The sequence below is a fragment of the Lolium rigidum genome, chromosome 7, assembly GCF_022539505.1.
Source record: "Lolium rigidum isolate FL_2022 chromosome 7, APGP_CSIRO_Lrig_0.1, whole genome shotgun sequence".
Lineage (NCBI taxonomy): Eukaryota > Viridiplantae > Streptophyta > Magnoliopsida > Poales > Poaceae > Lolium > Lolium rigidum.
This window is the reverse complement of record NC_061514.1, coordinates 259,827,920-259,850,163: the sequence shown is the minus strand read 5'-3', so window position 1 is coordinate 259,850,163 and position 22,244 is coordinate 259,827,920. Positions and strand designations below refer to the sequence as shown.

General features: G+C 40.9%; 1 pseudogene; it reads right to left on the bottom strand.

Annotated features, from left to right (window-relative positions):
* Positions 1-413: 413 nt before the first annotated feature.
* LOC124672684 lies at positions 414-21,133 on the bottom strand (annotated as a pseudogene).
* Positions 21,134-22,244: the final 1,111 nt, after the last annotated feature.

Genomic DNA, 22,244 nt, shown 5'->3' with positions numbered 1-22,244 from the left:
AATTACAAAATAAACACAGTTACAATGTTGATGTTGTGAATAAGTAGAACAAACGTACACTGAACCCTGGCTTAACAGACAAGGTATGACCGCCAGCTTCCTGCACACAGATTACCCCGACAGCATGATCCCAGACCTATGTAAACAGTGGGAGTAGAAAAGATCAGCGCATGCGTAAACATAGTCCCCAAGTTGTTTAGCTTGTCATGCAGAATAATCGAAAGCAAGAGAGCACCTTGATTTGAGTATTCATCCGCGCTCGATTGAAGAATACCGTGTCTCTGCCACATGCTACCGTTATATACTTGCACAAGCTATCAAATATCAGCAAGAGCATAATTACTCATGCAACGGTCCGTATATGATCAACCTAAGATAGTTCTCATTTAACCTAAGATACGTTTCCAGACAACAGATGAAAGCAAAAGTATATTTCTCATTTTCGGTTATGCTGACAAACCCATCGTAAACAACAATGCGTACTAACTATACTTGAAATGCCTTTGCTGATTCACTAGCATTTGTCCAGTTTGGACATCCCATCACTCCAACTGCTACCTTACCATTCACCACAAGAGCCAATCCCACCTTAAAAAAAAAGTTCATATCAGATGGTACTTAGAAAGCATGACTCCACAAATCCATACTGAAGAAAGCGCGAAAGGACATCAATCAATGAGTTAATCATGTTTATGCAAGAAGAGTAATAGTAGAATCTTGCAGATACAACCCTAAAACCCACAATAGATTGCACCTAAAGTTTCCTGAAACAATGAACAATGGGAGGAAACAATGGCAGACTGCCAGCAGCCTACTTAGCTTCAGCCGTCCTAATGGCATTTCTGTAAGCTCATGTACAGATTAAATAGATTTGGCAATTAGCTGTTTGTCTTTTAGTCCCCCTGTACATAATCTTTCCCTTCCATAAAGTAATTAGGCAGAGCACCTGTCGTTCGTTCAAGAAGAAAAGAAACAAATGAATGTACAGAGCTGTACCACATACAGAGCACCGTCTCCTTTCAAGAAACCTTTTAGTGCCATCAATTGGATCAAGTACCTTCAAAACAACAGCATCATCTCTACTCAGTGGACCGAACCTTTACAGATCCTGATGTACGACTAATGAAACTTTGCAGCATACCCAATAAGTAGCAGGATTTGAATCAAAGGAGACAGCATCCTTGCCTCCTCTGTCAATAGCTCCCAACACATCATCATGAGTTAAAGGTGAACCACTGTTACTCACTTTGTCCGTGAGAGCACTTAAAATTGACTCAATGATTAAATTACCACTGTTACCATTAGGATTAAATAACTTCAGAAATGTTGAGTCCTCTTCTGCCACCAGAGGTATTGATGGAAACAGTCGCCAGGGTAAAAATGGTATCAGACGAAAGCGCAAAGTGCATATGGTAAGCTGACCTAATGGAACCATGGTATGAATTACCGAAACAGATAAGGGCATGGCCAATGCATAGCCCCAGGGGTGTTGCCTCACAGCTTTATCTTGATTTGGGTGGTCCAAATTAGGTTCGGATAAGGAGGCAGCCTCTTCAGCCATAAAGTAAAAACTGAGTGGAAATGTGAGAGGGAAAGAGAAAAACCAAATCAGCTTTTGAGAGAAAGATATATTAGTAGAACCATAACATGGCATGCATATGTCAAAAGTTTTATCCAAGCCTAGTTGGACTGCTGCCTCCATTGCTCATGCCCTAAGGGCTTGAACTCCAAAATCTGCAATTGCACAGAACTTTGGTCATTCTTTTCAAGAATCTTCCTTGCAACTGAAAGAAGCGATCTCTTCACCTGTAAAAGCATACAAGTTAAACCAGCAAAATGTAGATCAGGTCATGTAATAGATATTAATTATACACATTTGAATTTATTACATCGCTGTTAAATGATGCTTTGAGAACTCACAAAGTTCATATTTTGGTTTCGTGCAGTCTATTGCCGCTGAAATCTCAGTACAACCCCCTGCCCGAAACTTAGACAAACTTAAACACAAAGACGGCTCAGATCGCTCGAGACCCCTTCATATTAAGGGCATGATGGTCTTTTAAAAAACTAAACAGGTATATGTAGCCATGTACAAAACCCATATGGCCAACCTTATTTGAACGAATATGTAATGTACGTATAGGTAGGAGTAGTATGTGTCTATGCCATTGTCGGCTCATCGGTGGCGACTTTGTCGGGCGGTCATGGCCGGCGGGCAGCAGGCACGGCAAGGCGGTGCTTGCCGGTCACGAAGCATTATGAGGCGATGCAGGCCGGCACGAGCCTCAGCAAGACCTCGTAGGTGCATGCCGGTGATACGTCTCCGACGTATCGATAATTTTTTATGTTCCATGCCACATTATTGATGATATCTACATGTTTTATACACATTATATGTCGTATTTATGCATTTTCCGGCACTAACCTATTAACGAGATGCCGAAGAGCCAGTTGCTGTTTTCTGCTGTTTTTGGTTTCAGAAATCCTACAAAGGAAATATTCTCGAAATTGGACGAAATCAACGCCCAGGGTCCTATTTTTGCACGAAGCTTCCAGAAGACCGAGGGGGAAAGGAAGTGGGGCCACGAGGCACCGACACCATAGGGCGGCGCGGCCTGGCCCTTGGCCGCGCCGGCCTGGTGTGTGGGGCCCTCGTGTGGCCCCCGCGTTGCCCTTCCGCCTACTTAAAGCCTTCGTCGCGAAACCCCCGCATCCGAGAGCCACGATACGGAAAACCTATCGAGACGCCGCCGCCGCCAATCCCATCTCGGGGATTCTGGAGATCACCTCCGGCACCCTGCCGGAGAGGGGAATCATCTCCCGGAGGACTCTTCACCGCCATGGTCGCCTCCGGAGTGATGAGTGAGTAGTTCACCCCCGGACTATGGGTCCATAGCAGTAGCTAGATGGTTTTCTTCTCCTCATTGTGCTTCATTGTCGGATCTTGTGAGCTGCCTAACATGATCAAGATCATCTATCTGTAATTCTATATGTTGTGTTTGTCGGGATCCGATGGATAGAGAATACTATGTTATGTTGATTATCAATCTATTACCTATGTGTTGTTTATGATCTTGCATGCTCTCCGTTATTAGTAGATGCTCTCGGCCAAGTTTTTGCTCTTAACTCCAAGAGGGAGTATTTATGCTCGATAGTGGGTTCTTGCCTCCATTAAATCTGGGACAGTGCGATGAAAGTTCTAAGGTTGTGGATGTGCTTGTTGCCACTAGGGATAAAACATTGATGCTATGTCCGAGGATGTAGTTATTGATTACATTACGCACCATACTTAATGCAATTGTCTCGTTGTTTTGCAACTTAATATCGGAAGGGGTTCGGATGATAACCTCGAAGGTGGACTTTTTAGGCATAGATGCATGCTCGGATAGCGGTCTATGTACTTTGTCGTAATGCCCAATTAAATCTCACAATATTCATCATGTCATGTATGTGCATTGTTATGCCCTCTCTATTTGTCAATTGCCCGATCGTAATTTGTTCACCCAACATGCTATCTTATGGGAGAGACACCTCTAGTGAACTGTGGACCCGGTCCATTCTTTTATACTGAAATACAAATCTGCTGCAATACTTGTTCTTTACTGTTCTTTGCAAACAATCATCATCCACACTATACATCTAATCCTTTGTTACAGCAAGCCGGTGAGATTGACAACCTCACTGTTTCGTTGGGGCAAAGTACTTTGGTTGTGTTGTGCAGGGTCCACGTTGGCGCCGGAATCTCTGGTGTTGCGCCGCACTACGTCCCGCCGCCATCAACCTTCAACGTGCTTCTTGGCTCCTCCTGGTTCGATAAACCTTGGTTTCTTTCCGAGGGAAAACTTGCTGCTGTGCGCATCATACCTTCCTCTTGGGGTTCCCAACGAACGTGTGAGTTACACGCCATCAAGCTCTTTTTCTGGCGCCGTTGCCGGGGAGATCAAGACACGCTGCAAGGGGAGTCTCCACCATCCAATCTCTTTACTTTGTTTTTGTCTTGCTTTATTTTATTTACTACTTTGTTTGCTGCATTATATCAAAACACAAAAAAATTAGTTGCTAGCTTTACTTTATTTACTGTCTTGCACTCTATATCAAAAACACAAAAAAAATTAGTTACTTGCATTTACTTTATTTAGTTTGCTACTGCTAAAATGGCCACTCCTGAAAATACTAAGTTGTGTGACTTCACAACCACAAATAATAATGATTTCTTATGCACACCTATTGCTCCACCTGCTACTACAGCAGAATTCTTTGAAATTAAACCTGCTTTACTGAATCTTGTTATGAGAGAGCAATTTTCTGGTGTTAGTTTTGATGATGCTGCTGCCCATCTCAATAACTTTGTTGAATTATGTGAAATGCAAAAGTATAAAGATGTAGATGGTGACATTATAAAATTAAAATTGTTTCCTTTCTCATTAAGAGGAAGGGCTAAAGATTGGTTGCTATCTCTGCCGAAGAATAGGATTGATTCATGGACTAAATGCAAGGATGCTTTTATTAGTAGATATTATCCCCCTGCTAAAATTATATCTTTGAGAAGTAGCATAATGAATTTTAAACAATTAGATAATGAACATGTTGCTCAAGCTTGGGAAAGAATGAAATCTTTGGTCAAAAATTGCCCAACCCATGGATCGACTACTTGGATGATCATCCAAACCTTTTATGCAGGATCGAACTTTTCTTCGCGGAACCTATTGGATTCAGCTGCTGGAGGTACCTTTATGTCCATCACTCTTGGTGAAGCAACAAAGCTCCTTGATAATATGATGATTAATTACTCTGAATGGCACACGGAAAGAGCTCCACAAGGTAAGAAGGTAAATTCCGTCGAAGAATCCTCTTCCTTGAATGATAAGATTGATGCTATTATGTCTATGCTTGTGAATGATAGGACTAATGTTGATCCTAATAATGTTCCGTTAGCTTCATTGGTTGCCCAAGAAGAACATGTTGATGTGAACTTCATTAAAAATAATAATTTCAACAACAATGCTTATCGGAACAATTCTAGTAATAACTATAGGCCATATCCTTATAATAATGGTAACGGTTATGCTAATTCTTATGGAAATTCTTACAACAATAATAGGAACACACCCCTGGACTTGAAGCTATGCTTAAAGAATTTATTAGTACACAAACTGCTTTTAACAAATCTGTTGAGGAAAAGCTCAATAAAATTGATATTCTCGCTTCTAAGGTTGATAGTCTTGCCTCTGATGTTGATCTTTTGAAATCGAAAGTTATTCCTAATAGGGATATTGAAAATAAAATTGTTACTACAGCAAATGCCATCCAAGTTAGAATTAATGAGAATATAAGATTGATGGCCGAATTGCATGCTAGGTGGGAAAGAGAAGAAAATGAAAAACTAGCTAAAGAGAAAAATGTAGCTAAAGTTTGGACTATTACCACCACTAGTAATGCTAATGATTCACATGTTGCTGCACCTCCTACTATCAATGATAAAATAATTGGTGTTGGCAATGTTACTACTCCTAGTGCAAAGCGTGCAAAATTGCCCGAAATCGCTAAAACCGCTGAAACTCGCTCGTGATAAAACTGCTGAAATTTTTTTCAACATTGGGGATGATGATCCCATTGCTTTAGATTGTAATGGTTTGGATTTTGATGATTGCCACATCTCTGAAGTTATAAAGTTCTTAAACTTGCTAAGAGTCCTAATGCTAGTGCTATAAATTTAGCCTTTACAAAACATATTACAAATGCTCTCATAAAAGCTAGAGAAGAGAAACTAAAACTTGAAACTTCTATTCCTAGAAAGCTAGAGGATGGTTGGGAGCCCATCATTAAGATGAAGGTCAATAACTTTGATTGTAATGCTTTATGTGATCTTGGTGCAAGTATTTCCGTTATGCCTAAGAAAATCTATAATATGCTTGACTTGCCACCACTGAAGAAATGTTATTTGGATGTTAATCTTGTTGATAATGCTATAAAGAAACCTTTGGGGAAAGTTGATAATGTTCGCATTACCGTTAACAATAACCTTGTCCCCGTTGATTTTGTTGTCTTGGATATTGAATGCAATGCATCTTGCCCCATTATATTGGGAAGACCTTTTCTTCGAACTGTTGGTGCTACCATTGATATGAAGGAAGGTAATATTAAATATCAATTTCCTCTCAAGAAAGGTATGGAACACTTCCCTAGAAATAGAATGAAGTTACCTTTTGATTCTATCATTAGAACAAATTATGATGTTGATGCTTCGTCTCTTGATAATACTTGATATACACTTTCTGCGCCTAGCTGAAAGACGTTAAAGAAAAGCGTTTATGGGAGACAACCCATGTTTTTACTACAGTATTTTTGTTTTATATTTGAGTCTTGGAAGTTGTTTACTACTGTAGCAACCTCTCCTTATCTTAGTTTTGTGTTTTGTTGTGCCAAGTAAAGTCTTTGATAGTAAAGTGAATACTAGATTTGGATTACTGCGCAGTTACAGATTTCTTTGCTGTCACGAATTTCGACCTGCCTCCCTGTAGGTAGCTCAGAAAATTAAGCCAATTTACGTGCGTGATCCTCAGATATGTACTCAAATTTCATTCAATTTGGGCATTTTCATTTGAGCAAGTCTGGTGCCTCAATAAAATTCATCTTTACGGACTGTTCTGTTTTGACAGATTCTGCATTTTATTTCGCATTGCCTCTTTTGCTATGTTGGATGAATTTCTTTGATCCATTAATGTCCAGTAGCTTTATGCAATGTCCAGAAGTGTTAAGAATGATTGTGTCACCTCTGAACATGTTAATTTTTATTGTCCACTAACCCTCTAATGAGTTGTTTCGAGTTTGGTGTGGAGGAAGTTTTCAAGGATCAAGAGAGGAGAATGATGCAATATGATCAAGGAGAGTGAAAGCTCTAAGCTTGGGGATGCCCGGTGGTTCACCCCTGCATATTTTAAGAAGACTCAAGCGTCTAAGCTTGGGAATGCCCAAGGCATCCCCTTCTTCATCGACAACATTATCAGGTTCCTCCCCTGAAATTATATTTTTATTCCGTCACATCTTATGTACTTTGCTTGGAGCGTCGGTTTGTTTTTGTTTTTGTTTTTGTTTGAATAAAATGGATCCTAGCATTCATTGTGTGGGAGAGAGACACGCTCCGCTGTTGCATATGGACAAATATGTCCTTAGGCTTTACTCATAGTATTCATGGCGAAGGTTGAATCTTCTTCGTTAAATTGTTATATGGTTGGAATCGGGAAATGCTACATGTAGTAATTCTAAAATGTCTTGAATAATTTGATACTTGGCAATTGTTGTGCTCATGTTTAAGCTCTTGCATCATATACTTTGCACCCATTAATGAAGAAACACCTAGAGCTTGCTAATTTGGTTTGCATATTTGGTCTCTCTAAAGTCTAGATAATTTCTAGTATTGAGTTTTGAACAACAAGGAAGACGGTGTACAGTCTTATAATGTTTACAATATGTCTTTTATGTGAGTTTTGCTGCACCGGTTCATCCTTGTGTTTGTTTCAAATAACCTTGCTAGCCTAAACCTTGTATCGAGAGGGAATACTTCTCATGCATCCAAAATCCTTGAGCCAACCACTATGCCATTTGTGTCCACCATACCAACCTACTACATGATATTTCTCCGCCATTCCAAAGTAAATTGCTTGAGTGCTACCTTTAAAATTTCCATCATTCGCCTTTGCAATATATAGCTCATGGGACAAATAGCTTAAAAACTATTGTGGTATTGAATATGTACTTATGCACTTTATCTCTTATTAAGTTGCTTGTCGTGCGATAACCATGCTCCTGGGGACGCCATCAACTACTCTTTGTTGAATATCATGTGAGTTGCTATGCATGTCCGTCTTGTCTGAAGTAAGAGAGATCTACCACCTTAATGATTGGAGCATGCATATTGTTAGAGAAGAACATTGGGCCGCTAACTAAAACCATGAATCATGGTGGAAGTTTCAGTTTTGGACATATATTCTCAATCTCATATGAGAACACTAATTGTTGCTACATGCTTATGCATTAAAGAGGAGTCCATTATCTGTTGTCCATGTTGTCCCGGTATGGATGTCTAAGTTGAGAATAATCAAAAGCGAGAAATCCAAAATGCGAGCTTTCTCCTTAGACCTTTGTACAGAGCGGCATGGAGGTACCCCTTTGTGACATTTGGTTAAAACATGTGTATTGCAATGATCCCAGGTAGTCCAAGCTAATTAGGACAAGGTGCGGGCACTATTAGTATACTATGCATGAGGCTTGCAACTTGTAAGATATAATTTACATGATACATGTGCTTTATTACTACCGTTGACAAAATTGTTTCATGTTTTCAAAATAAAAGCTCTAGCACAAATATAGTAATCGATGCTTTCCTCTTTGAAGGACCATTCTTTGACTTTTATGTTGAGTCAGTTCACCTATCTCTCTCCACCTCAAGAAGCAAACACTTGTGTGAACTGTGCATTGATTCCTACATACTTGCATATTGCACTTGTTATATTACTCTATGTTGACAATTATCCATGAGATATACATGTTATAAGTTGAAAGCAACCGCTGAAAGTTAATCTTCCTTTGTGTTGCTTCAATACCCTTACTTTGATTTATTGCTTTATGAGTTAACTCTTATGCAAGACTTATTGATGCTTGTCTTTAAGTACTATTCATGAAAAGTCTTTGCTTTATGATTCAGTTGTTTACTCATGTCATTACCATTGTTTTGATCGCTGCATTCATTACATATGTTTACAATAGTATGATCAAGGTTATGATGGCATGTCACTCCGTAAATTATATGTGTTATCGTTTACTCCGCTCGGGACGAGCAGAGAACTAAGCTTGGGGATGCTGATACGTCTCCGACGTATCGATAATTTCTTATGTTCCATGCCACATTATTGATGATATCTACATGTTTTATACACATTATATGTCGTATTTATGCATTTTCCGGCACTAACCTATTAACGAGATGCCGAAGAGCCGCTTGTCGTTTTCTGCTGTTTTTGGTTTAGAAATCCTACAAAGGAAATATTCTCGGAATTGGACGAAATCAACGCCCAGGGGCCTATTTTGCCACGAAGCTTCCAGAAGACCGAAGAGAAGACGAAGTGGGGCCACGGGGCGCCGCCACACTAGGGCGGCGCGGCCCAGGAGGGGCCCGCGCGGCCCTGCTGTGTGGGGCCCCCGTGACCCCTCCGACTCCGCCCTTCCGCCTACTTAAGGTCTTCGTCGCGAAACCCCCAGTACCGAGAGCCACGATACGGAAAACCTTACTGAGACGCCGCCGCCGCCAATCCCATCTCGGGGATTCTGGAGATCACCTCCGCACCCCGCCGGAGAGGGGATTCATCTCCCGGAGGACTCTTCACCGCCATGGTCGCTCCGGAGTGATGAGTGAGTAGTTCACCCCTGGACTATGGGTCCATAGCAGTAGCTAGATGGTTGTCTTCTCCTCATTGTGCTTCATTGTCGGATCTTGTGAGCTGCCTAACATGATCAAGATCATCTATCCGTAATTCTATATGTTGTGTTTGTCGGGATCCGATGGATAGAGAATACTATGTTATGTTGATTATCAATCTATTACCTATGTGTTGTTTATGATCTTGCATGCTCTCCGTTATTAGTAGAGGCTCGGCCAAGTTTTTGCTCTTAACTCCAAGAGGGAGTATTTATGCTCGATAGTGGGTTCATGCCTCCATTAAATCTGGGACAAGTGACGGAAAGTTCTAAGGTTGTGGATGTGTTGTTGCCACTAGGGATAAAACATTGATGCTATGTCCGAGGATGTAGTTATTGATTACATTACGCACCATACTTAATGCAATTGTCCGTTGTTTTGCAACTTAATACTCGGAAGGGGTTCGGATGATAACCTCGAAGGTGGACTTTTTAGGCATAGATGCATGCCGGATAGCGGTCTATGTACTTTGTCGTAATGCCCAATTAAATCTCACAATATTCATCATGTCATGTATGTGCATTGTTATGCCCTCTCTATTTGTCAATTGCCCGACTGTAATTTGTTCACCCAACATGCTATCTTATGGGAGAGACACCTCTAGTGAACTCGTGGACCCCGATCCATTCTTTTGTACCGAAATACAAATCTGCCGCAATACTTGTTCTTTACTGTTCTTTGCAAACAATCATCATCCACACTATACATCTAATCCTTTGTTACAGCAAGCCGGTGAGATTGACAACCTCGCTGTTTCGTTGGGGCAAAGTACTTTGGTTGTGTTGTGCAGGTTCCACGTTGGCGCCGGAATCTCTGGTGTTGCGCCGCACTACGTCCCGCCGCCATCAACCTTCAACGTGCTTCTTGGCTCCTCCTGGTTCGATAAACCTTGGTTTCTTTCTGAGGGAAAACTTGCTGCTGTGCGCATCATACCTTCCTCTTGGGGTTCCCAACGAACGTGTGAGTTACACGCCATCAGCCGGCAGGACGGTGGCGCATCGTCTCTCAATACTAGTCGGATTGTGTGTCTCGAGGCTAGCCGGACTGTCGAGCTCCCTTTTTGACAATCTCACTGGACACGTGCCGGAGTGTCTTGCGTCGTGTTTGTCAGATAGACATGCGAATAGTTGGGATTTTCATGAACTTGCGAACGGTATATGATACATGGGTATACTAGGTTTGGATATGGGCCTTAGTAGGGCTCACAACTAATTAATTAATTGATTGGCTAATTACCCTAGATCCCAAACTGAGTTTAGGGAGAGAGGTTGCACTGGAGCAAGCCTCATAATTGAGTTGGACCAATTGTTGATCAAAGTAAAATCTTGGAATAACATGTGCACCTTATATTTCTGAAACGAGGGAGTGGCCGGTAGCTTTGCTAAAACCATCAAAAAGGATCACTCTAGTCTGAACGATTGTCGTGGTTTGTGGTTGCCATGTAAGTATGCAATCCCCATCACACCTTTTTCAAAAAAACTGATAATCTCATTTAGTCAATTTTAACCACAGGAAAGTGGAACAACAATAGGATGCTTCCTACTGTGTCTGCTTTTTTTAATGTAGCATTGTCATCACTCAATTGACTATGTCAAATTTCTTTGCAAAATATAACATATATGCCTGGAAACAATGATAAACCATGGGTTACTTACCGAAAATAGGTGCCGTGAAAGCAATTTACAAACCGCATAATTGTTTCTTGTGTACCAAAATTGAAAAAAAAAATCTTGTGCACGAGGCCTTTTTTTTAGGTTTTAATAGGCAAAACCCAATGTTTGGTCTAGTCAGATTTGTTAATTAAAATGATACTATCGAAAGGTTATTTTTTAATATGAATCAAACAATACCGATTTGTATCGAGTAATCAACGTTTTGTTCAACAAATTCTTTAGCAAAAATACATCTTGATGGAGCACATGAATTGACAACATACTGGCTCACGCATTGCATTTGACTCTAGAAATAAAACTTTTTCGCATAGTAAATCTACTGCTTTATCAAATCTTTTCCATGTTGGCATTGCAGGGTATTGAATTTCTGGCGCTCCAAAGAGCTTTTAAATCTTTTCTTCAAGAGAATTTGGAACACTGTATTTACTTCAGAGAACAAACTCTACGCAACTAGTTGATCCTATCACAATTCTACTGCCATCGATCTTTACATCAAGCGTGCTACTTAACAGCGTTATAGGATTATTCATACAATGCCACGGAACGGCAAGTCTGAGATCGCCCCCGCACCCCAATCTGAATATCAAGAGGAGAGGGGATGAAGTCAACTCACGTCTACGCAGAGGGCAGAGGTGGCGGCCGCAGCAAAATTAACCGTACGTCATAAGAGCTTAGGTAACGGATAATTAATAAAAAGGTGTTGAATGGTCTGCTGTTCCCTACAGAAAACACATTTTATACACTCATTCCAATATCGTTTAGCTAAATTGTCCTTAGTTATCAGAACCTTATTACTCAAAAACCACATGAAAATCTTAATCTTAAGCGGAATTTTAACCTCCAAAGATATTTTCTCAAAAAAGGGGTATGGTCACACATGAGGTCCTCATACATTGACTTCAATGTAAACAAACCATTTGGTGTCAACTTCCAAACAAAACGATCACCCTCTTCATTCAAATTTATCATCATGAGTTTTCGACATAATTGTAACCATGAAGTCCATTTATTACCACTCAATACCCTCCGGAATGTAATATACAACGGTGTTTGTGCTAATACCTGTGCGACTGTGACGTTCTTATGATGTACAATATTATACAAGGACGGATACTGTTGAGCCAACGAAGTATTTTCTAACCAGGTATCTTCCCAAAAGCGAATATTATTACCTACTTTGAAAGAACCCATAGAAAAAAACTCATGTTTGACCTCCATCAATCCTTTCCAAAAAGGGAAATCAGTAGGTCTAGCTTGCACATCTGATAACGCTTTCTGTCTTAGGTATTTATTATGTAGCAATTCTTGCCACGCCCCGTCTTCATTAAGAAGTTTAAAGAGCCACTTACTCAATAAACATCTATTTTTTTATTTCAAGAACTTCAATACTTAAACCCCCTTGATCTTTGGGTCTACAAACAATGTTCCATTTTGTAAGCCGGTATTTTCTTTTGCTTTCGCCGGACTGTGAGGATCATACGGCTGGACCAAACAAAGCATTCTCATGATCCCTCATCTATACTGCTATACACTCAGGACAAACGAATTGTGTGCGGATTCAGCTTACGGTGGCATCTATGTATAATCTATGTGCAGGTACGCATAGAAGTTTGTAATTGCTGCTCCGCTTCTGTATCCGTCTTACAATTGTAGTTATATTTGCTTTTGTAGGGCTAGCCCTAGCACTAGGACTGCTATCTCGTAATCACTTTTTGTATGAAAAAAATCTGTTGATCATTGCCCCCAAGTACTTGGTCTGATGTGCTTTTGTTGTTTTGATGTGCTCAGGTGGATATAGTAGGCATTGCATGTTGCTTACAACAGCTACTATCCTACCGAATCTTTTATTTGCATGTGTAGTAAAAACTAACCATTATTCTACTCCCTACAATTCAGAATAACTGAAAGTTATTTCATATAGGACTATCAATTTAATACAAAGTTTGTACTAAATGACCTAAATTTATTTTGGATCAGAGGGAGGACCATATATTGAAAAATGTCAAGCCAATCCTCTATTTTCTATTTTCTACTATTAATTATTGTTTTCTTATATTGTTCTAGATTTTCCACAATTTTATCTCGCACTAATAATATACTAAATCAGTATATATGTGCAAGAGAAAAGAAATTTAATGGTCATCTCAACGGATACGTAAGTGCAAGAGAAAAGAAATTTAATGGTCGTCACAACCAATGGGTATATTATATATATGCATCTAATAGAGACTATGGTAGACAGTCAAAATAATTTCTAACCACTTGATAACCCTATTAGTCAAAATAAAAATGCTGCAAGCTCCACATCGGTGTCATTAAGAGAGAATATCGGTGGAGAGATGGAAAATAAATTGGAAAGAGAAAAGAGAGAGCAAAAATAACACGGTTGCATTTTCTATCTGTCACAAAACCAAACAATGAATTATGTATTTTTAGTGGATAGAATTATCCTTGATTACCTACTATCTCAAACATTTGTTTCCTCAGTGTGCAAATATTATTATTTTTAAACTAAGTCATGACAATTTCAGTCACCTGAACCGCTTTTTATATCTAATTGGCATCACGTGGCTATTGACAAATAAATAACACATTCAAAACTTAGAGAAAAAGAATAAAGTAAAGATTGAAATTTGTGCGTGAGATTTGGAGAGACTGTTGGAGTACTCCAAAAAGTTCTTCATTTCTGTATATATGATGGTGAATTATGCAAACTGGAGAAATTAAACATTTTTAAAATAGCTAGATATGTGCAACGTATTAAGAGGCCGTGGCAACGCACGGATATTGTGCTAGCAATATATTATCTAGCAAAACTCTGCATATATGTACATAACAAGTGTATGTACTCTCTTTTTTATTTTTCTAAAACTTCAGAATACAATTTATATTTATCTTTTAACTTACCGAGAGCTTTGGATTTTAGCTCGGGAGTCAAAAGACCTCTCTCTACTTACTCGCACTATTTGTCATCGGAACATCAAAGTTGAACAATGTGGGACAATTTAAATTTAAATTACAGAAGTATAATACTTTCACTATTTCACAATAGTCGTGTTGATTCAGATATATCTAGACATATACATATTTTATGTATAGATATATCAAATCTGTAGGGGTGTAAACGGATCGGATCGGATCGGATTATGCCCATGCCATATATTTTTCTCGGATTCGGATCGGATCGAATATTGATTGGTTTCGGATTTGAATGCGGATATGCCGGAATGCGGATTCGAATCTTAAATGGGGCGAATTCGGACTGGAAACAAAAATATTCGAATATATGCTCTCATCAGTAGATAGTTGTAGTTCTTACAAATCTTGAGATAGATTTAAACTTTCAGTCTTGTGCAACTAAGAAAAAAACGACACAATGCGCTAAAACTCAAAAACTGATATAAATTTAGAGTTAAACATGTTCGCCAAATGAATTTGGTAACTCAATAACTACTAACCTTGCAACATTGGACTTGTCTTTTGACTGAAAAATCGGATTATCCGGTTTAAAACCTTCGGATTATCCTAATGTAAATGCGGATAATCCATATCCGCATGCTCTTTGCTATACCATATCTTATACCGTATTCGGAGCATCACTTCGAAATTGGATATCCTTATCCGTCAGCTTTTTTAAAATCAAATGTGGATGTCTTAAAACGGATTCAGCCCCGGTTTCGATGATATCGTATCCATTTACAAGTTATAATATAAAATTACTTACTAATTGGTCTTACAATTTATATAATGTAGACTAAAAGAGAATGGAGGGAGTACGTCTTAGGTATAACTGACATGAGGTTGGGAATTGATCCTTAGCCTCCGATAGTACCTATCCTTTTTATTTCTAGTGAGGAGGTTTAAAAAATTAACAACGGGCATAAGTGTTTTTACTATCTCTGTCACTGAGCTAATTATACACCTGAATTCACTTGATAATGCACACCATCCCCATTATTGTTCTATCCTATAACATGTCCATACCTGAATAAAGAATCAACAATATACACCTATAAATATCTCATGATCTATAGCATAATAAAGATTTCCATAGATAAATAAATTAATGAATATAATGTGGTGTAGCTCGTGCAGTTTATAAACATCAAGGTACACTAGGAGACATAGTCAAGTTGATAACACACCATGGTCCAATTAGTTGACTACTCCCTGTTCATGTGGTGGGGAAATTTAAGCGATGGTTCCCCATCCAATATGCTCTGGCAGTGGTCTAGTGAAAACCTTGTATTTTTACTATCTCGTAAAGACATCGTTTGTTGTACCAAAAAATTATGAAGTGTAACACCCCTAAGAATAGGACCTCAAGAAAGGTAGATGTCAAGTTTCTGCACTTTCATAACATGCATCTTGAAAACACTAGAAACTTTTAAGCTTTTATCTTTAAGAATCGAAGTGATCAAATATGAAATCCAGTATTGAAATTGACCAAAGCCACGGACCAGGATTTGCAATTCAAATTTAGACATGACCTTCGAGCATTTTTTTTTGAAATGTGGGGTCAACTAAAATTTGAAAATACAAACCTATTTACTTTGAGTGTTAAACCTTATGTGATAATAACCTTAACCTTAATTAAACATTTCTAAATTTTGAATTCAAAATTGAGGTTTGACTTTTGTCATGTTCAAATTCAAATTATTCAAATAAAAAACTTAATTATTTAATTTAAATATTCCAACTAACCATCTCAAACTATAATTAACACTCTCAAACTCAAACTCAATCATATGCACCACACAAATTCATAATAAACTTCAAATTTCAAAATTTGAATTTAAATAATAAGGGGTAGATTCAAATATTCATAACTAAAAAATAACATAAAAACAAAAAAATACAAACTTAGTATCCAAATTCTCTTAATCAAATTCTCTATCAATTCTCAAACTATTACAAAGTCATTTACAAGTTGGATTATACATAAATAAAAATAATAGGAAAATGGCCTAAAATGCAAGCGAACTATAATTAAAACCCTAAAACCGTATCTAGCATATCCTACACTACTCAACTACAATAGCATCAACACCACATCACCGCCTTGATCATCATCACTTGGTCAACACCATCAGCATCACCATTTCCATCACTGATCCTTGATCAACACTTGATCATTTCCTTGACCTCCACAAACACTAGAAATCATAGATTATTATCAAAATTTTGGATTTACCCTAAGGAGAATCCATTTTAATATAGGTTCCAAGTTTCTGTCCCCGGAAAATACTCCTGGAACTGTAGTGAGGGTTCAGACAATAGTAGGAATAAACAAGCCATTAGAATTAAAAATATCGGGGTATAAAAAAATCATAGCTGCTAACATTAGTAACCTGGGCACCTGGCAGAGACCAATGCTAGGAAGAGCCAGAGATAGATAGGACAAGTAACTAGTAGCATCTACCAAGAACCACTAGTAGTAAATATTCTCCTTGTGCAAGTATTATTAATAGGAAAAATAATCCCAAGAATCAATAGCTCTAGGAACATTAATAAGAAAATTTCTAGGAATCAAATGAGTCAATTCTAAACAAATAGAAATAGTCTGCTAGTACCTCACAATAGTTTGGATCCATAGACAAAACAATGCAAATAAAACTTATTCTAGAAACTATCCAATAAAATCCTAGACCAATACATTCTTTGTACAAACATCTCAGAACAAATAAATCATTAAAAATCCAAGAAATAATTTTTGGGAATTGATATGAATAAGAAAACATACTACACACTTGGCACTGTCCAAATTGAGCTAGAGGATAGGAAACCAAGAAACCATACTGGCATGCCTAAATAGGCAGATCACTAAAATTTCATGTCTTGAGTTAGTTAACCACCGAATCCATCTTACCTGGCACATAAAACCAATATAGATAGTCGGTTTAGATAGTGGCATGGTACACATGTAACCAGCACAGCTTACAACCTAGCGTATAAATAGTTGAGCTCTCACACCCCTAGCATCACAACTCACACTTTAGTCTTAGACTGAAAACACATACACACATTTTTTTTAACTATGGAATGTAGGGCAAAAAGACCCACAGAAAATTTCTTATTAATAATAAAAAGCAACCAATAAAGTTTCAAAGCGGGAGGGGGCGAGAAGTCCCCAAAGAACTAAGAGTCTACAAAATAAAGAAAGAGAAAAATACAGAAGATTAGCTAACGAGGCTGCCAAAGAGGCTCTATATTTCTTCTTGATCCTAAGTTGCAGCAGGGTCATATCTTGGACAAAACCAGCCTTCCACCTCCTAAATGTAGGCCTCTCATGATTGAAGATTTGAGCATTACGAATCAGCCAAATGTTCCAGCAAGCCGTGATAAGTACCTCCATGAAAAAAGGATAACCAAAACTCCTCTTTGCCCCAGCGATGATAGGCTGCAAAATCATGTTCCCATTACCATTCTAACTGATTTGCAAGTAATTCCAAAATCTTGAGCTAAAATTGCACTCAAAGAACAAGTGATCCTATCCTCATGACATCTTAGAGGGCAGAGCACACAATGAGTATCATTAGTGACTCTCCAGTGCCTCCTCTGTAACAAATCTCGTGTATTCAATCTATCCGAAAGCAATAGCCAGGTAAAAGTCTTTGTTTTCATAATGTAACTGGACTTCCACAACCACTTGTAAACGGGTGGTACAACCAATTGAGCATGTATATGTTGATAGAAGCTGGCTGTAGAGAACGGATGAGTAGCTTCTCTCTTTTAGCGTGGCATAGTGATTTATATAATACTAGAACAATACCCGTGCTTCACTACGGTCCTACGGACACCTTCTCCAGACCACGGCGAGTTTCTTTTCTAAAAAAATATTTTTTTAAAAGGATTAGGAGAAATAAAATAAAAAGAAATAGGTTTGTTAGTGTGCGTGTGAGAGAGAGCAGCCCACCAATTGGCCAGACCTAGCTGACAACCAACCCAAGCATTTCCTTTTGTCAGCTTTCTATTCTGCCCCGCTACCATCGTATTCTCCATCTCTTGTCTTGGACGTGAGCTCCATTTTATTTTCATTTTTTTACCATACAACCACCGAACCTGAATAAGCATTAACAACTTATTTTAGTGTCTTAAGGCCACCAGCAACTTCCGCCAACTCTGCTTTGTGATAGTGCGGTAGTCTGCTCGCGTCGAATCAATCTCACCATCCACGTCTCAGAAGACCTCTACCCAAGCTCACGAGCCATGAAGAGCTGGCGCCAAAATTTAATTTTAGATATCACTGTCTCCTTGGTCTAGTAACATAACACATCTCACTTTATTTTGAGAATTGCTTGGATCCATTTAAGATTGCAACATTTTTTCAAATCCACTACAAATTTTTTTTCAAGAATCAAAAGAACAACATCACAATTGTGAACCAATAAAAATTACAAGAAACAGAAATAAATGGTGACTACACGTTATAGCATACCAATCACCTGCCAAGGAGAACCATCAGCCTGACATGCGTTAGGTACAGCGACATGTATGAGGTGAAAAAAATAAAGAATCTTCCGTGATGGATAAGTGCGGCTGTAGCGATCCCTACAAGTTTCATCCTCGTTGCTGGAGCCGGAAAGAAGAGGAGTCAGCTCGCATAGCCAAAGGTCGCAATCCCAATCCCTTTCCGGCCCAGCTAGGCCATAGCCAGGACCCAGAAGCCCAAGACAGTTCCGAAACCTACCTGAACCCCTGCCTCGCTCGTCTCTCCTCGTAGCGCCGCCAGGAATCACTCGCTCCCCTCCGCCGGTCGGTTCGTCGCATCCTCTCGACGTCAACCTTCGCGCACACCCGGGTGACCCGCGGCCGGCCAGCAATCAGAGCAGTGCCTCCCTGCCGGTCGTCGGATGGTAGTGGCACCACACGGTGCTCCTCTCGCAGGCGCGGCCTTCTCGCTGGACGGGTCGGTAGCTTGATTTTGCTTTGATTTTTTTTCCTTCTTTTCTTTCTTTTTGTTTCCTTCCCTTTCCATCTTAGCACTCCCCTCTGTCGTTGCCTTCCTTCGTTTCCATGATCTTCACTGGCCGCCACCGACGGTGGTACCACTCAATGTTAATTGTTCTTGTTGATTCCCCAGCTTGCTGATATTCCAGGCTACTTTGAACGTATATGAACTGGTGGAACTCGGTGTAAGAAAACGATGTGGGACTATTCAGCCCAGAACATCGGATCGATAGTTGGCGAGGAGAGACCATCCACTAATCCTAGGGAGAGACGAGGTGGACGCGGCCTAACACGGACGAGCAGGCCGAGTTTCAGCTCGCGGGCCGCAGCCTCTCGAGCGGACGAAACGTTATAAACTGAACCGGTACGGTGGCATATGACAGTATTATGCGATTTTGTGGGAGTGCAGCATTTATATGTATACACATTTTCACTTATTAAAAAGTAAAGACCTGTGATTTTTTCCATATATATCAAGATTTCAATCTTTAAGAAGATAAAGAGCTTTCTGCTATGCTTTTAAGAACACCCAAGGAACATATAATACACCCACCACAAAGGAGGCCCCCCCCCCCCTTTCGGGGTCCCCGCCGAGGGAGGTCGAGGAGGAGGGAGGCGCTATTTCCCTCGATAGCCAGGAGGAGGAGGAGCACTCCGACGCCAAGTGGGCACGGCTGGAGGCGCTGGAGGCGGCGGACAACGCGGCGGTGGCAAGGAAGGAGGCAAGGGTCCGGGCGAGGGCGCGGGCGCAGGCGAAGCGTCGTCGACCGTTCACCGACGACGAGGAAGACCCCACTGACCATTCGTCCGACTGGAACTCAAGCTCGACAGACGCGTCGTCCGGTAGTACCTCTTCGAAGGAGGAGGTGAATAGAAGGAGGCGCGTCCGTGAGGACGACGATGCAGGGCCTTCTAACAAGAAGGCCAAGAATTAGTTTATAATTTATTTGTTTTTAAATTTGTTCTCTAGTTTGTATGTTAAATATGTTTGAACTTGTTTAATTCGAGAATTACTTTATAATCAGTACAACTTGTTTTCGCGTTTGTTCTCCAGTTAGTTCCTCTGTCGTTGCTAGAGAGTTCTTGGCGAAGAGACCTTAGGATAAGTTGCTAAAACAAACGGAGGGGAGGATCGAGCCGTTCAGTAGAATTCTGAAGAAAGACTGTTGGCAGCAGGTGGAGACATTTCTTTGGCCCCCTTCCAAATAAATGCGGACAGGGTAGAGCTCGGCAGAGGGTTCGAGAATAGGGTAGGGTTTTTTACGGTCGGGTCCCCTACCACTAGTCCGGCTAGCCTTCTTTCGGGCAGGAAGCAGGCCGGGCCCGATGGGCGGGCATCCCCCGCTATGCAAGCAGCATTGCTGGGGTGTCCAAAATGTGTCGGAACGCTGAGGGTGCCCCCCGACGCAAACAGACAATTTGCGCCTCGCGGTCATTTTCGCGTCCGTCAGGCGACGCAAACGGACGCTCACGGATAATTTGGGCGTCCATGTTGGAGATTCCCTAAAGCGCAGGCGCAAACACTGCGCGGCTCCATCCATCGGCTACTCTCCGCGCCCATTCCCCTCCTCGCCCGTCCACTTCCTCTGGTATAATTCCTCCGCCGCGGCACGTGGGTTTACATTGGACTGTGTACGCCGACAATTTCCCATCTCTCTACCCACCGCTCTCTCGTTCTCCTCCGCCCCTATTGAGAGTCTCTCGTGGGCTTCCGGGTCAATCCCGAGCCTCTCTAGCCGGAATAGCCGGTAGGAGATGGCAACAGAGAGATGTCGGCTTCTCTGTTCATAGTAGTTGTAGCATCAGTAGTAGATCTAGGCTTTATGCTGGTTTAGTTCGGCTCCATGCCGGTTGTTGGCGATATGCCGGGAGAAGTGCTGCAGATTTATCTGGCCAGATTTGTGGTGCCCTGAAGCTTTTCTTCCTCGCCGTGGCGCTCCAATGGTCGGAGCCGGATGCGGTGAGGAGGATGGCCGCGGGGATCTCTGTCGTCAATAAGGTCAGTTTCTTCTGCAGGCTTGGTGCTGGCAGCCATGGCTTGCAAGCCTCTTCCTCTGGTCATGGCAATTTGGAGGATGATAGCCTGCAACTCGGATGTTGGCCGGCACTGAATCTGCAACAGGGGAGTGCGGAAGCTGCTCCTGGGAGTGGAATCACGGCCGCTCTTCGTCAGCTGCCGTTCAAGATGGTCTTAGGTCGACCGCTCCCACCCTCTTCGTTGGCTTCGGTTCTTCCCGGCCGGTGTTTGCAGGTGAAATCAAACCTCCAGGCTTCTATGCCGATCCGGAGGCCCCTCAGCTTTGGTGTAGTTGGCTCCCGGCACCTTGCCCCAAGTGGCCATGTCCCCGGCAGCGTTGTGCTTGATTGCATCTTGGCTTGCAGAAGCAGTGGCGTTGGAGTTGGACCAGATTGATTTTCCTATATAAGTTTTAGGGTCTGTAGTGCAAAAAGTATGGACCTATTTGTAATTTCTATTTCCTTACCGGTCCTCCTTGTAATGTTGCCACTGTTTTAATGAAAGCTTCTAGGTCCCTCTGGAACCGCCCCTGTTTCAAAAAAAGATAGGATTTACGTGACAGAAATACGTTCAGCCTCCTGGTACATGTTCGGCCCAAAATCTAGCAACATTCGCAGGTCCAATCCACAGTTTCCGCACACCCCAGGACCTATGTGGACTTGGCCCATTATTACCTATCTAAAAGCTAACCCCATCTGCTTTGATGAGAAAGTTTTGGGTACTGTTACCTCCTCCGTTTTCACCATTCAGATTTAAACACGTCAGGTTCCTGTCCTATTCATGCAACGCTGTTTCCTGCACATACGGGAGTCTGTTTCCTTTTCTCTTCATTCTTTTTCTTTCTACAATTCCATATTTACCGGCAGATAGCGGGAGCAGTAGGTGGATCCTATTTTTTTGCAGCGGTTGCCTCTTTTTTCATTCAGGCTCTTTGCCGGTTTCACCGGTGTTGACCGGTTCTGCATGCCCCTTCTGAGAACTTCCTCTACTATCCAACTGCCACGTATCTTTTTAGAGTAACACTACACGTACGGACGAGTTCTACGGAATTTGCTTACGGAATCAGACGTGGCACTGCACGCAATGTAGAACAGGAGAACGTGGTCCGATTTTTCAGGGAGGAAAAAAC